The sequence below is a fragment of the Sinocyclocheilus anshuiensis genome, unplaced genomic scaffold, assembly GCF_001515605.1.
Source record: "Sinocyclocheilus anshuiensis isolate Anshui unplaced genomic scaffold, SAMN03320099.WGS_v1.1 scaffold3182, whole genome shotgun sequence".
In the NCBI taxonomy this organism is placed as follows: Eukaryota; Metazoa; Chordata; class Actinopteri; order Cypriniformes; family Cyprinidae; genus Sinocyclocheilus; species Sinocyclocheilus anshuiensis.
In genome coordinates, this window is record NW_015538129.1 from 51,397 (window position 1) to 53,453 (window position 2,057).

Sequence of the window (2,057 nt, forward strand, 5' to 3'; positions counted from 1 at the left end):
AATTAATGACAGGATTTTCATTTTTGGGTGAACTAACCCTTTAAGGATATTTGCACTTTTTGTGCATCTGTGCATGATGCTATTATACAGCACACTTTTGGTGGCTTGTGAAATGGCTTGTTTCTAAGCATCAGATACACTCATTAATCCTGTAATTTCACTATCCTCTCTCATTTAAACTGTTTCCTTGGTAGATTCTCTAGCATGTTCTGCCAACATCTCATCTTATCCTCCCCATTTATTTGACAGTATTTGCAACAATCGGCCCTATGAGGAGAGATGACCCTATTTTCCAAACTGAACACAATACATGTTTCTAGGTAACAGCTAGACAGATGGAGACACCATCTTCAAAGAAAAGTGTCCATGCCAGGGTGAAATTTTAAGTCTGCATGTGTGTGTGAGAATGCAGCTGTAGTTTCAAATCAAAAGAGAAAGTTTATCCAGAAAATTACATCTGAAATCATAAGTCTGTAAAATAAGGATAAATGTAAAGTAATAAAATGCTCAGCTGAGTTTTGTACTTACAGAGGAACTAGGTCCCTGTAGGCTACAATGCCAGCCATTGCAGATAGCTCCATTTCAGGTAGTCTTCCCAAAAGCACCTGGGACTGGTATCCTGAGATTCCAACTCCATTCCAACAGGAAAGTTTCAAGCCATTTCAAAGTCAAGCTCCGGTCCATAAACTCGAATTCCCAAGCTTCAGGTGCAAAAAGCAGGAGGCAGGGAGAATGTAGCCGTGACAGTAGTTGTCTGCTGCTCCTTGTAGCTGAAGAACCTTCAGCCCTCTGGGTATGCACGTAAATCTAGCCTAAAAGATGCTCTCCTCTTCATCTGTACATGCTACACCTGCTAGAGTGCAACAACATTTTGAGAACAACTTGAGAAAAACATCCTTTCTAATTCCCACCAACATGCACTTTTAAAAGTCTTACTACAGCACAAAGCAAAAAGCTCCTCGAGTCTTCCAAGATGAACCACACAGGCTCAGGAGAAGAACTTTTGAAATGAATCCTTGTTTTTTGTTTAAGGACACACTTGAGCAAGGGCTGTGCTGGGCACCTCACAGCAGTGCTGGTTTTCGGATGTACGGCTCCTCTCTACGTAGATGCCACAGCAGATTAACTCGGGCTGTACAACACAAAGAACACGCCTCCACCCTCCTCCTCTCTCCCCTTCACATGCACTCGCTCACACCGTTTCCAGCCATCAGTACCAAGGACAGCTCCTCTGCAGCCCTGCTATTGTTGGTGGGCTGTAGTTAAAAGGGGCAGGAAAATATATATCAGTCATGGCACAGTGGGCGGGGTGGGTGTCCAGGGTGTGACCTCATTAGACTGTACAACTGTAAGCACCACTCCCAGTGTCCTCAACCAGTAAACAACACAGTGAAAAAGCCAAGCCTTAAAAGCCTTAAATTAAAAAATCACATTATGAAGTAAACTACATGGTTTGTTTATGCATTCATATTTATATTTGTTTTTGATTTTAAAAGCAGAAATAACTAACAATTTAGCTTTCTCTGAATCTTTCAGTCAAAAAAACCCCAAAAATAAATCACTACACACACACACAAAACAGTTTGGTATGTTTGAGATTTGTTCATATGATTATTGCAGAAATTAATGCAGGGGCTTATTCAAATGGATTATTACTGTCGACACAAAAGGAATGAAAAGCAGTGATCTGTTGTTTTGCTCAAGACCCCCCCCATCTCCCCCTCCCTCACTTTCCACCTCCCTACCTCCCACAGTCTCTGTGTCTGTGACTGATCTAGCACGAAAGTATGTCAGAGGCATGTAAAAGCATCTGTGTACTTACTTTCATACCAAGCAAACTACAAAACATTACAGAGATCACAGGCTCTTTGTTGAGAGGAGGTGCCTGCCCGTGGATCAGGGACTGTAATTAGCCAGCTTGATCTCTCAACATTCCCGTTGTGTTAAGGTCAAAACAGTTTGGCCAGGGTTCCTCAATTAGTTTTCACAGAGGGCCGAATTCTGCGAACATTACCAAGCCAAGGGCCACCGACCACAATGTTATGACCATGCTTGCT

The 2,057-nt window shown here is 42.4% G+C and overlaps 1 protein-coding gene across 1 annotated transcript in view; it reads right to left on the minus strand.

The window, feature by feature from the left end:
* Positions 1-1,163, minus strand: part of nyap2b (neuronal tyrosine-phosphorylated phosphoinositide-3-kinase adaptor 2b) — a 29,152-nt gene extending 27,989 nt beyond the window's left edge. Inside the window, exon 1 of the mRNA XM_016479763.1 lies at positions 529-1,163. The gene's annotated coding sequence lies outside the window, so the exon portion shown is untranslated. The remainder of the gene's footprint in view (positions 1-528) is intronic.
* Positions 1,164-2,057: the final 894 nt, after the last annotated feature.